The sequence below is a fragment of the Eublepharis macularius genome, chromosome 1 (genome assembly GCF_028583425.1).
Source record: "Eublepharis macularius isolate TG4126 chromosome 1, MPM_Emac_v1.0, whole genome shotgun sequence".
In the NCBI taxonomy this organism is placed as follows: domain Eukaryota; kingdom Metazoa; phylum Chordata; class Lepidosauria; order Squamata; family Eublepharidae; genus Eublepharis; species Eublepharis macularius.
The window spans coordinates 89,037,790-89,051,696 of NC_072790.1; positions in this window are offsets into that span (position 1 = coordinate 89,037,790).

The window sequence follows — 13,907 nt, forward strand, 5'->3', positions numbered from 1 at the left end:
AGGCCTGTTTTGGCCTGGATTGGGGCCCCTGTGGAGCACGGGAGCATTCCTGCGCTCCGCAGGGACCCACAATGGGCCCAATCCGCACCCAAATGGGCCCAATCCACGCCCATTTTGGCACGGATCGGGTCCTTGATTATTTTTATGTGTAAATAGGTCACCGTTTTGGCACAGATTGGGCCCGTTGTGGGCCCCTGCGGAGCACAGGAACACTCCCGTGCTCCACAGGGGCCCACAACGGGCCCGATCCGTGCCCAAATAGGCTGTGTGGTGACATCACTGACATCATCATGCTTGCAGGAGTGCGCAAGCGCGCTCTACCCACGCGCACCCCCCCTCCAGGTAAGAGCCAGGCTCAATCTCCCTCTGGGAGATCAAGGGGGCCTGGCAACCCTATCCTATTATGATATATGAGATTGATTTAGGGCTGATTCTCGTTTTACATGTTGTGCTCAGTAAGACAAGTGTAAAATGCACACCCACTTAGCAATTCTGAAGGGTGTGTATGTGTGTGTGTGTGTAATGTTTCAGCATGTGTACGTAGACAGAATGCATGAGCCAGATCAGTTCCTAATTTACTTTCCTACTCCACTTTCAAGTATTTTAAAAGTGTATTGTATGTTTTGCCATGTAAATAGTTTGCATTTTATTTCTGCTGGTTAATGTGGAGCTTTTGAATATTTGTTACTGTTGTTAGGATAGGAATGCAGGCCTCTGAAGTAGAAGGAGGGAGTTGGATATGTGAGTGAGTGTGTTGCGATTGTATGGCAGCTGTACCCTAGAATGAATTGCAGTTTTTAGTGAGAGTGCTGAGAGAAAGTTTAGTTCAGTCAAAGAGTCTACTTCAGTGAGAGAGTCTAGTTCTGTCTAGGTCAATCTGTGTGGAAGTCTGAGAGAGTCTAATTCTGTCCTGTTCAACTTCTGAGAGATCCTATTTAGCATCTGTGTGGAAGTCTGTGTGGTGTAGAGAGAGAGGTATTCTGTTATTCTGTGAGTGAAGAACTGGTGGAAATTAGCCTTTGTGACTGGGTCACAGAATAAACATTTAAGAATATATAACTATTTTGAAACCACCAATTTATGAACCTCTTCTGAACCAACACACTTATTAATACTCTGCAATCAGAACACATTTGTATTTATAAATAAATTCTATTTCTTGTTAAGCAATATGCCTGTTTCATCTGGAATATACAACCCCCTTTTTTACCTCAGAGCCACCCCCATGTGCTGACCATTCTATCATACTACTATCTATAAATAAGTCTTCCTATAATACATGTTAAAATGAAGAGATTGGGCCATTCACTGGCTGGCTGTCTAACCTACCTCACAGGGTTATTGTGAGGATAAAATGGAGGAGAGGAGATGTAAGCTACCATGAGTCCACATTGAAGAGAAAGGTGGTATATAAATAAAGTAAATAAATAAATATAAAATAAATAGATTATACATGTATTGTTTAAAAAGTGGTATAGCATGAATTTTGGACTTGGGTATGTCTACCATGCTCAAGATGTTATTCTCTTTTAACAAATTCATCTATGTGCCAAAATGGAGCATAAAAAGGATTCTTAAAGCAGGTTCACATGTGCATTTTGATCCTTGATTATTTTTATGTGTGAATAGGTCACCGTTGATCTAACATTACAGGCATAACTTTATTAGTGTTTCACAAACAATATTTTTCATTGTTAATTCACACATCTAGCTGTCTCTCAAGTGTTGGGTAACCAAGAGATGCACAAGCAAGTATGAACAATGTGTTAATACCTGTGTCACTATAGCATTTATCTGATGGCCTCAGACTGGCAAACATTGTAGCACCCTCATGATGCCATGACTGGAGAACTATACCTGCTGAATGACTTGTTTCCACATGTAACTAAGGACATAAATTTCCTCTGTCAGGGTGAAAAACTGACAAAAATATTAGTACACAAGTAGCACAAATCTAACTCAGTCTAACACATAGTAGACCAGAATCCACGATTCCTTCCTGGCCATGTCAGGCATAAAGAGAGGGGCTGTGGCTCAGTGTTAAAGCATTGCTTGGCTTGCAGAAAATCCCAAATTCAATCCCTGGCATCTCCAGGTGAATGGATCTGGTAGGAGGTAATGTGAAAGACTCTGAAGAACCACCGGAAATCTGAGTAGACAACACTCACCCTATTGTCTGATTCAGTATAAGGCAACTTCATGTGTTCATTCTCACACCTGAAATGAACTGTCACATTTCACCCCTTCTACCATTCCTGTTCTTGGCACAGGGAAGCCATTGAAATTCACAAGCATAAGCAAAACTTCAACATGAAAGAAGAAACCTTAAGAATGAACAGAGCATGGTTTCCAATTCTGAAAAACACCAGGCTAACAAAACACTCTATACCCGACAATAGCCCTGCAGAGAAGATTAGCACATCAAGCACCAATCCATATGCAAAAGAACCTCCTCAGGATACAGTGAAGCCTCCCGCCATTAGCATTCCACACCCTGGGAAACTCTTACAGGATGACTCAGCTCAACCCCACCCCTCCTGAGTAGATATAAATGACCTGCCAACATCTTTTCCACACTGTGACACTGAGGGCCAAGCTACACATGACGAATGACACTTGAACGGCAAGTGGATTGAGTGGAGGGCAAGTGAACAGGGAGAAATACACTTGCCGTTCAAGTGTCATTCGTCATGTGTAGCTTGGCCCTGAGAGATCTCTGTCTTTTGGTGCTACACCTCTGAAGATGCCAGCCACAGCTGCTGGTGAAACATCAGGAACTACAATGCCAAGACAACGGCAATACAGCCTGGAAAACCCACAACAACCACCAACTACTTCACTACATGGTTGTCGTGTGGGTTTCTGATAGTACAGTCTGAACAATCTGAAATACATGCTTCTGTGTGCTCACTCAGTGGAATTATGTAGGCCAATTTACCTTCATGAATCTTTAGGTAAAGCAGTACTATTATACAAACATTTTCTCTTAGTAATCATTTAATCTACAAACTAATAAATGGATTTCAGATAATACAATCAGTCCCATGTGTTAACTCCAAAATATCTTAATTTTGACTGAGTGAAGATTAACAAAGGAAAACAGTTACAACACTGTAAAACACAGGAGTTTTTATAAATGGTGTTTGTAAGAAATGATTACATAATCTAAGGAGGCCTGTCTTTGTAATTTAAGGAATGTTACAGATGGGTATGAACATTTGGACAAAAGCACAGTGTTGATATCAAGATCCTAATTCATCTAGAAATAGGATTAAGTTTGAATGTTTTCAAAATGTTCTTCTCATCTAGTCATAGAGGACAGCTTGTAACCTTATAAAGCAGTTAGGCAGAAGACCACTGAGGAAAGGAAGACTTTGCACATAAACTTACCTCACAAGGTCTTTGCTTGTTTGCTTGCCATAAAGGAAAAGAGAAAACGAACATCCTAAAGTTGAATAAGTCAGTGACATGCTGGAACAAAATATGTTTTTCTGAATTGTGGGTAGACGTATTCTATAGTGAAAAATATATATTTACGAGTGGGAAAGACATGAACAAATGCATTTTTGAAAAGAGAGCATGGAAAGCATGTCAAAATGGGAGTATACAAGGGCTTTATTTTCTTTAAGAATAATGTAGCATCAGGATTTTTACAAAAAGCCTTCACTTTAATTACCAATACTCTAGTGTGTCTCTTCAGATGCAGCTTTGCTCTCTGCATAATGGAATCAAACCTTCTACACATTTTTTTCGGTGTGCTGATTCTATTGTGTATATTCAAGTAAGAATCAACTGTGCATTTTTTACAGTGGACTGCATCTGTGTGGTCTTTCTATGTCTTTCAAGGAAATAAATCAACCTGTAAGTTCAACAGAGACACAGTGGCTGGTCAGTTATCACTGCCCATTTGTGCTACCATTTCTTAGTGATTTTACCCAGTGCTTTATGTGTTTAGTTCTTTTTAAAGTGTATGGCATCTATGCTAATATATTTTCTCCTATACAAGTATCACAGATATAAAACCTTCCATTTTATCACTCTGCATTCAGTCAGAAAAAATGTCTGCTTAACTGACAGTAATGATGGTACAAGGTAATGTGCAAGGGAGGTTTTGTAGTGATCTTATTTTATAGTTTTATTAATATATTGATATAAAAGATACGAACATTTCACCTCTGTAAATTTTGTAACTTCAATTTGTTCTTTTCACTGAACAAACATATTTAGGATGCCACTCGGCGGCACTGATTGAATATTTATTTAAAACAAATACCACTATTACCCAACTAGCTGGAAAATCCATGAGTTAGATTTTGATAGCAGAAGCATTTCTCCACAATTTATGTGTGCATGCAAATCTTTGGTGCTTTGGATATAGGCTAAAGTATTTGCTTTATATGTATTATTTTGTTTGAATACACAAAAGCTGGTTTGATTTGTATGTTTCCCCCTTATAGAATTGTTCCAAGGCTCTGTCAGAGATCACGTAGAGTAATTTTTCCCATCAATCTTTGCTGTGCAGCCATGCACGAATGCAGTAGGAAAAAGGGGGCAGAAATCAAATCACTTAATTGCAGCATTTTTCATCTACATCTTTTGTTTTATGGTGGTAAAGGCCCCGAAGTAGCCTACCATGATTCATGGCTGTCACCGCTGCCGTTAGCAGTTCAATCTTTCATTCTAGGCATTTTGGTACTGAAAGTACCTACACAATTACTTTGATGAATATGACTTGTTTGTTTTTTCCCCATTTTTAGCAGAGAGGGGTTCTGCTTAATACAGACATTTAAATAAAATACTATTCATGCCTACCATATTTGCACAGTATTCTGAAAAGTTGTGCATCCAAAGATACTGTTTTATTCTGCAAATTAAAGTTCATTGAGATTACTGAGCTTGGCCTTCTATTCTTATGTAACAGAAAGATCTGAAAATACACCCAGCTTCTTAGTAAAGGGTAGGACTCACCATTTGGATTTCTGAAAGAGTAACAACTTTCTCCAATCTCTTCCTCCAATCAATTTATTATTTCCTCCACCCAAGTATTTTTTACAAGTCAAATACAAAGATACTTTCAGAGAGATTGAACATTGGCTGTTCACAAAGTGAATTTTTTTTTTTTGGAAATATATATTAAGAAACCACTAAAGTGCCTATTAGGAGAGATGTCTGTAAGTTAACAACAATTTTTACAGTGTAACCGTGAGCAAGTGTTACTGTTTTATCGGTTGGGCAAAAAAAACCCTGGCCTCTTTGAGGAACATCAATGAAAGCAGCATGTGATTGAATTTCTTCACGCGTACTAGAATCTATTGCCGCCTGTAATGTAAAGCCTGAAGTTCATTTAATAGTCTAGAAATAACATTTCCTAGAAACCAGTTAATTGCATGACTAATATGCCACACAATACGGATGGCAATATGTACTTGCAGGATACACAAAGCTGAGGAAGTATGTTTTCCCGAGTCAAACTACAGAGATTACTGGAATTCCATGATCAGGATCACATACTTTTTTCAAAGGAAAAGCTGCCAGAGAACTTATTTGGATTGGGGCCGTGGCATAGGATGGTGTTAGCTGTCTTTCCACATGCTATTTTCCTGATGCAATTCACTCTTCTGGAATTTCCTATAAGGTACCCATATAGTATATGTATGTTTTTCCCAAAAGGGTGATTAGTGGGGTGGGGGGCAGACAGGGAAAAACATTGGGAAACAGGTTAGAAAACCAAGATGAAGAAACCACACCAATCAACCAACCAACCAACCAATCAATATATCAATGAGGCTGGTCTGCATCAAATCAGTAATTCTTTCTTGATCACCTCCTGATTTGGCTGACATCCTACTCACCCATCAAAAATAGTGAGTCAGGCATTTGGTGAGCTGTTCTAATGTATCCAAGCATATTCAGTACATTTGATCTTCAACATTAAACTTCTTTCTCTTGTGATTATGTTGCTTTTTCACAGAAGATGCTCACCAACATCTGTCTGCAGGGCTGGAATGCCCATTGAGGCCAGGTAGGTGGGCCTCAGGGCACGGGGTGCCAGAGGGGGCACCGGAGGAGGTGCGAGGGGCGGGAGCACGCGCCACAGAGCTGCAACCTCCTAGCCCTCCTGCCCCGCGCTGCTGCCACCAGCACACGCCCCCCAGCCGGGTGCAGCAGCTGCGGGCAGGCATCTGCAGTGGCGCAGAGCAACAGAGCGGGAGAGCTCGGAGGCCACCTGCCCGCTGTCCCAGCCGCCCACCACATCGATCGGGCCGGTGGCGTGCGTGCTTCCATGATGACGTCATGTGATGTCATCATGCAGGCCGGTGCGCATGTGAATGCGCGTGCGGGGGCGGGGGCGCCCGGCCTGCTGGCTGACTGCGAGCACCAAAAACCCTGGCACTGCTGCTGTCTGTCTGCTGCCACTTGCAATTTATAAAAGGCGTAATGAAAAAAGAAATGAAAAAAAATTCAATTTAAATTTTTGAATTTGAACCAACTACTGACTGCTAATCTTATTTGGGGATCTTTGGTGAGGTACCTTGTCAAAAACCTTTTGGAAGTCCAAGTATTACTATCTGTCAGATCACCCTTATTCACATGTTTGTTACCCTGCTCAAAGAACTCCAAAAGTTTGGTAAGGCAGGACTTCCATTTACAGAAAGCCATGCTGATTTTTGCTCAGCAGGATCGGTTCTTTGTCTTTATCTTTATTATCTTTAATAATAGTTTCTCCAATAATTTCCCAGATTTCTGGGGACCCTTTTTTAAAAAAAACCTATTGTGACATTTGCTATTTTCCAGTCCTTTGGCATGGAGGCCACTTTTAGCAACACATTACTGATTAACAGATAAACAATTTCACAATTGAACCATCAGATGTATGACACCTGGAACTGGAAACTTATTAATTTTCAGTTTGTCTAGCAGTCCAAGAACTTTATATCTTATCATCTCAATTTGCCTCAGACACCTTTCTGAAAAATGCATAGGGATGCCAGTCCATGGCTGGTAATCCCTGTGAACATTTGGGCGGAGACTACTTCATAATGATCTAGGAATTTCAGAATCTCTAGGGTAAAATCATAAAGATTTTAAAACTACTTAAGTGTCATATGTCACTTCCTTTTTCAAAAGAGGAAGTGATGTCATGATACTGTAGAGAATTTCAAAAATCTCTATGGTTTTACAATAGAGATTCTTGGAAATTCCTAGAGTGTCATGATGTGACTTCCTGTTCTGAAACAGGAAATGACTTTCATGTGCTATTTTTTTTCCCCTGCCTCCCACCCCGCTCCCCGGACAATGGCAGGGGATAGGGAGCTTCACTTGAAGGTTCCCAGTAATTGCTGAGTCAGTGGCAACCTGCAGTCACTCCATTGGCTACCTATCAGTTATTGTGCTCAGTTCAATTTATTGGCTATCACAGACAAGGCTCTTCTTGGCCTTGATCTGGCATATCTACGGAATCTGCCTCTCTCTCTATGTTCCTCCATGGCAGCTTCACTTAACTAAACAGGTTCTGCTGCAGGTGCCATCCTGAACATGGGCAAAATCAGCAGCTGCCCATACATGTGCATTCACCACTATGCGGCCTTATATACTATCTGTTGCTCCTTTGTACTATCTGATGTTTTAAGTATTACCCTACTGGGTAGTTCTATGTTGTCTAATATAAATCCTAGAATTGCTTATGCTCTATGTCAGCATTTCGTCAACTCTGGATTTTTCCTAATGTTATGTCTTTGTAAACTTACTTATTTATTCTATAGAATTGTTTATTGAAATGTCCTTGATACTGACTGTACTGATCTCACACTATGTAATCTGCTTTGAGTCTCAGTGAGAAAAGTGGACTATAAATGATATAAATAAAAATTAACACACCATATTTTCCACAATGAAAATAGACCATAAAGAATTCAATCAGTTTTTCTGCCATCTCCCATCTTCTTAGACAATCCTATAATTTCTTTGTCATGCAAAGGACCAATAGCTTCCCTGGCCAGTTTCCTGATCCTTATTTATTTGAATAAATGCTTAGTGTTTGTCTTTTTTAAAGCAATCTGTTCCTCAAATTTGCTTTTCTCTCCGTACTGACAACTTACATTTGTTTTGCCAGAACCTGTACTCCTTTCTGTTCACATATTTGTAAAAACCTCTCACATTTAAATGATTCCTTTTTGCCTTTTGTGGCTTCCTTGACTTAGGTTGTTAACTACTCATGCATCCTTTTAGATCTGGCATTACCTTTCCTAACTAGAGGTATAGATTCCATCAGGGCCTCAATTAAATTTAAAATTTAATTTCAATTATACCCCACCTTTCTCCCCAACAGGAACACAAAGTAGCTTATATAGTTCTTCCTCCCACTTTTATCCACACAACTACCCTGTGAGGTAGGTTAGGCTGAGAGTATGTGACTGGTCCAAGTGTACGTAGTAGCATGGAGATTTGAACCTGTGTGTGATAGATCCTAGTCCTGCATAGAGATGGGCACTAACTTAAATACGACCCAAAAAAAACCCACGAACCAGACTGGTTCGGGGTTTGCGAACCAGGGTTCATGGAAGCTCCTTTCTATGCTGGTTCATTGGGTCATATTTACAGGGGCAGCTGCCACCTGTCAGCTGATAGTTTAAAGGGACCTGCCACTTCCAAGGCAGGAAAGGGCCCTTTAAACTGTTAAATTCCCCTTCCCCTGCCTCTGTTAAGGCCAGAAAGGGGCATTTAAACCCCACGAACCACAAACCACGAACTGGTTCATAACTGGTCCAGTTCCATGGTTTGTGGTTCGTTTTTTTTTGTTTTGTTCCGTGCCCATGTCTAGTCCTGCACTCTAACCACTACACCATGCTGAAGTAGTTTCAAAGGATCACTCTCTTCATTCTTCCTTTCTAATTTCTTTCTAACTAGTCACCTCACTTTTATAAACTTCACTTTTTAATAATAAAATGTGATTGGTTTGGATTCAGTATGAGATGAGTGCTGAACTTAATAGCATTGTGGGAGCTGTGCACACAGTAAGGTAATTGTTGTATTTTAATAGCTGTAGTTTGTTTCCTTGTTGATGTTTAGCCCATTAGAGAGACTGTAGTTTTCTTCTTGGCAGACTTGACCCCTCTATACTGAGAGAAAAGAAGAATAATGAGATAAAAGAAAGTTGAAGGAGAACGTAGAGCTGGGTCTCTAGCAATGGAAGAATAAAACTTTGTGTTAAGAATCCTGGCTTGTGTTGTTTCTTTGCATGCATGAGGCTACAAAAATAATCAGATCAGTGACTCTCAGTGCAATCCTAAACTGAATTCAATGAATGTAGAAGAATGTAACTCTGCTTGGGGTTGCACTATTATATAATATAGTGAACACTGAGCTTACCTGTATGTATCTCTTCATTTACTCATGTGCCATTCTTCCTCCAAGGAATTCTGGAAAGTGTACATGACATCCCCTTCCTCCATTTCACCCTGACAATAATTCTGTGAGATAGGCCAACATAAGAGAGAGTAAATGACCCAAGGCCAATCAGTCATCTTTATGAACCTTTGTATTGTAGCCCAATACTCTGTCTTATATCCCAAGCCCAATACTCTAAATTTTTGCAGGGGTGCCTATTCATTTAAGTGGAAGGACCACATCCATGCATATCTGTTCTGATCCTGGACGTACATACTCTAAAGGAATTCCAATTTCGCACAGTTAAAAATATTTCTTAATAACACTGTTTGTGATTGCAGCCTTAAAATAATGGGAAGTATTCCATCAGTTAAACTGAAGCCTTTTGGACATTTTTACGAATATATGAATTCTTATGTGCAGAATAGATTTTTAAAAAAAAATTATTTAAAAGAAAAGAAAATATAAGAAAATAAGAAGTGCATAATAAAAGATTATATAGGTACTAAATTAGAAATTAAGTTGAGACTTATCCAAACATATATAAACATTTATTTATTTATTTACTTTATTCGATTTATACCCTGCCCTCCCCACAGATGGGCTCAGGGTGGCTAACAACATTAATAAATACATTAAAATCACTAACACGTAAAATCAATAATAATGTTTTAAAAATCATTAAAATAGTCCAGGAACAGGCTATTTGAACAAATATTGGGAATCAGTATACGGGCATAGCAGATGGCCGAGGGTAGCCCCAGAAGAAGTGGTGGTCTTAGATAGAAGAAGGAGGACACCTGCTGGCACTCAGCCAAAGCCCTGGTGGAACATCTCCGTTTTACAATGCATATAGAATAGTTTGGGGAGTTAAACAAGCAGTGTGTTTAAACTTACATTGACCTAGTAAATAAGAACATTGTAAATTTAACATTCCTAAGCCTAGATACATCATAATTCTCCTTCACTCTCCTTCCCTCCTCCCTTCTTCTTAGCAAGTTCTAGTTATGCAAACTTCTATATCAAATACTTCCTGCCTAAGTAATCAAAGAGGTCCTTCCATTTCCCCCAAATTCGGCTATCCATCTATTACGTAAATAAGTAGTCAGTTTGGCCATTGATGCATATTCATAAATCTTATCTCTCCACTCTAGCACATCAAGACAGGTATCTGTTTTCCATTTTGCTGCAAATAATACTCCTGCTGCCGTCAACATGTAATGGAAAAGATCTCCCTGTTCTTTTCTCACATTAATTGGTAGGATATTTAAGAGCATACTTTTTGGATTTAATTCAAATCTGAGTTTAAGAATCTTTTGCATCTCTTCATATATCTTTAGCCAATATTTTTGTGTTTCCTAGAATAGATATTTTAATAGGGCCATACATTTTTATGGTAATTTAAAGTGGGTAGCCATGTTGGCTTGCAGTAGAAGAGCAAGGCTTGGGTCCAGTAGCAGCTTAAGGACCAACTAGATTTGCAGGGTATGAGCTTTTGAGACTCAGAGCTCCCCGACAAATGTCTAGTAGTGCCTTGAAGACCAATTTAATTTTCAAGATAAGCACTTTTGAGAGTTGGAGCTCTAACTCTTGAAAGCTCATACCCTAGAAAACTAGTTGGTCTTTAAGGAGCTACTATACCCAAATCTATGTAAAGTACGTTTTTTCTCTGAGTTAAACCACATCTATTGGTTGCTTAGTTAATCAGATAAGCTACCAATTCAAATATACTTTTTATACTGATTGGAATACAAAATATATGGAAATGAAGACACATACATCCATAAACTATTTCTATATCATAGAACTTATTGACAAACAAGGAAATGAAATATACTTAAAGGCAGCTAATAGCACTTCTGTAATAATATTTCAAAGATAAATACAAAATTTATCATTTACAATCAACTAGTATTACCAAAAAACACAAAAATGCGGCACTCACGGCCAGTGGCAACAGCTGTTGCGGCTGGGGGCTGTGTTTTGCCCCTCCAGAAGGAGGAGGCAGCAGTGGCACTTAACCTGCATCTGGGGACCCATGTGAGGGGCGGAGCTAGGCCAAGCATTCACTGCTGCTTCGCTCCTTGGCATTTCAGTGTGCCTCGTGCTCGGTTGGAGAGAAGACGCTCAGTGTTTCCCCACTGGCACGAGGATCAGTGTGTGGCCTTGGCTCCATGGGGTAACCTGCCTGCAGCTGTGTTCAATGGCAAAAGTCAGGCTTGCTGCAGAGCCCTGGGACACCAGCAGGAGCACACCATTCAGAGGCGTCTTCCGGCTTGTCGGTTGTTTGGGGCAGGCAGGAGCATTCTTTGCCGGCTTTGGAAGATGGTGCGGCTTGCTGCCGGTGGGCAGGAGCATCCCTAACCAACGTCAGCAGCCAGTGTGGCTTGCTACCATGGTCTTTGGGGCTTTTGATTGACACATCTCCGTAGTAACTGCCCCCTCACTTGTCCTTCCCTTCCAGCTGTCTCCCGGAGGCTCTTGAATCAGCACCCTGCTGCCCCTTTGGGTTATAATTAGCAGAGAAACTGGGGGAGAGGTCAGGTGAGTCTTGGCCGGATGTCCCAGCCCACGCGTCTTGTCACCACTCCCATTTCACTTCCTGGGGAACAGCTTCGAGCATGAGCTCATCCCTCCTTCCACTTTCAGTCAGCTGTGGCCCCCTGCTTCATCCGGAGTCTCCTTTGGTGAAACGGTACTGCTGCCTCGACTGCGGTCCCCTTCCCTGGCTTTGTGGTGTAGGCTTTGTGCTGAGTGGTTGTGGCCCATTGCCCCCCTCTTTATAGCCTAGGGGATCTTCTGGCAGGTGGCATGTTGGCCATTTTGGAACTAGCATGGATGGCCATTTTGTTGTGGAGTAAGGCTGGTCACTTAGCAGCTATTAGTTGGCTTGGGCAACAGGCTGACCCAGGCACAGGAATGGCGCCCTGGTGTTGGAGCCTTTGGAAGTGCGCACAAGTTAGGTTTAAGAGCAGAGTTAAGAGCAGAGTAAGAGTTAAGAGCAGAGTAAGAGTAGTTAACCCCTGGGGAAGGGGTTGCTGGAACGTCAGTGTGGTTTATTGTTTTAGAGCAGCAGGACTTCTGGGGAAGGGGGTTGCTGGAACACCAGTTTGGTTAGTGGTTAAGAGCAGCAGGACTCATGGTGAAGGGGTTGCTGGCATTGTGGCTAGTATGCCTCCAAGAAAAGGCTCCGCCCCCCCGAGGGCAAACAGCCAGCCAAAGAGCTGGCAAGGCTGGCCCCTCGACAAACCTTGGTGGCCTTATCTTCCTCTGATGAGGATGACATGTGTCATAGACAGCAGGAACTTTTAGAACGTATTGCAGCATTGGAGCAGGCCCGGGGTGTGCAAAATGTTAACCTTATGGCCAAACAAAAAAGGCCAGTTAGGATGGCCTCTACCACTGCCTTCCTTAACAATATTGTGTCTCGTATTTCTTCCCTTGAGGGTATGTCGGGCAGGGGAGGCCCTTCAGTGGCACCTGAAGGTGACAGAATGGGCACTCAGCCTCCGTATGAGATGGGCGTGGTTGTGGATGACATCAATGGAGTCTGAATATGTGGTGGTGGCCATGCAGCCTCCGGAAGTGGATGGTAAATCAGCATTGCCCCAGCAGGGGGTATGCATGGCCCAGGGGGCTCTGGGGCCAGGCCGCTGCCCCCACACCCCCTGGCATGCCTCACACACGCACAGGTGAATACACAGCAACATGCAGGTCATGGTAGCTTATGGCCTCAGTGGGGGCAGCCGGCCTTTGTGGGTCAGCTGCCTGCGGTGGCTGGCTGGTTGCCCATGCCTTCTCAGTCGCTAAGGTATGGCCTTAGCGGCCCCTTGGGGTTCATATTATGGTTCCCCGTGGACAACCTATGGGTCGGTATCTTTTAGGGCATTGACCTTTGGGGATACTGCCATGCCCCTTCAGGACCATTTGACACCCAGAAACAGAGAAAAGATTTTTAAAGGGTGTATGTGGATGTTTTCAGCCTCCTTTTTAAAGAATTGGAAAAAAAGGATAAAGAGGACCTTGATGAGCGCAATAAGGAGCCGTTGAAGTGCCACAAGGTTGATAGGACCTGGGCGAATTGGTTGTCCGGCTTTCTTATATATGCAGGTGTCATAGCCCGTGCCCAGCCTTGGAGGGTGGTCCCCCTGTTCCAGTATATGGATATCATATACAGGGGGTATTCAGACTTTGCTGGTGCAGCTTGGCTGCCTTGGGATCAAGTCCACCAGCAGCTTTGGCTGCAGGTCATGTCCCTGGCTAGGCCCAATGTGGGAGACCGCTCAGACACCGGTCACCTGGTTTAATGGTCCTCCACTCCAGCTGGCACTTACCCTCCCGGGGATCAGACCGTAGCGGCTAGTATGATATGCTGGGAGTTTGTGTCCCAAGGGGTTTGTTCCAGGGAGCCTTGCAAATTCCATAATGCTTGCCCAGTGTGTATGGATCCCCATGCCTTTACAGCCTGTAAGTGTTCAGGTCAGGGCAAGAGGTGTAGGCAGGATGGTTCTGGGTCTTCC